This window comes from Merops nubicus, unplaced genomic scaffold, assembly GCF_000691845.1.
Source record: "Merops nubicus isolate BGI_N331 unplaced genomic scaffold, ASM69184v1 scaffold43406, whole genome shotgun sequence".
NCBI classification, from domain to species: Eukaryota; Metazoa; Chordata; class Aves; order Coraciiformes; family Meropidae; genus Merops; species Merops nubicus.
The window spans coordinates 1,063-1,480 of NW_008616356.1; the positions used below are offsets into that span (position 1 = coordinate 1,063).

At 52.9% G+C, this 418-nt stretch overlaps 1 protein-coding gene across 1 annotated transcript in view; it reads right to left on the reverse strand.

Moving 5' to 3' along the window:
- ENDOU (endonuclease, polyU-specific) overlaps nucleotides 1-418 on the reverse strand; it is an 8,128-nt gene that overhangs the window by 932 nt on the left and 6,778 nt on the right. The gene's annotated exons all lie outside the window — the stretch shown is intronic.

Consider the following 418-nt stretch of genomic DNA (forward strand, 5'->3'; position numbering starts at 1 on the left):
GGCTGATTTGGGATGAGGCTGATTTGGGAGGGGACCAGTTTGGGATGGGGATCACTTGGGAGTGGACAAGTTTGGGATGAGGCTGATTTGGGATGAGGCTGATTTGGGATGGGGCTGATTTGGGATGGGGTTGACTTGGGAGGGGACCAGTTGATTTGGGACAGGTCTGGTTTGGGATGGGGTTGATTTTGGATGAGACTGATTTGGGATGGGACCAGTTTGGGATGGGGCTGATTTGGGACAAGACTGATTTGGGAGGGGACCAGTTTGGGATGAGACTGATCTGGGAGGAGATCAGTTTGGGATGGAGTTGTTTTGGGATGGGGCTGATTTGGGATGGGACCAGTTCAGGATGGGGCTGATTTTGGATGGGGCTGGTTTGGGACAGGACCAGTTCAGGATGGGGCTGCTTTTAGAT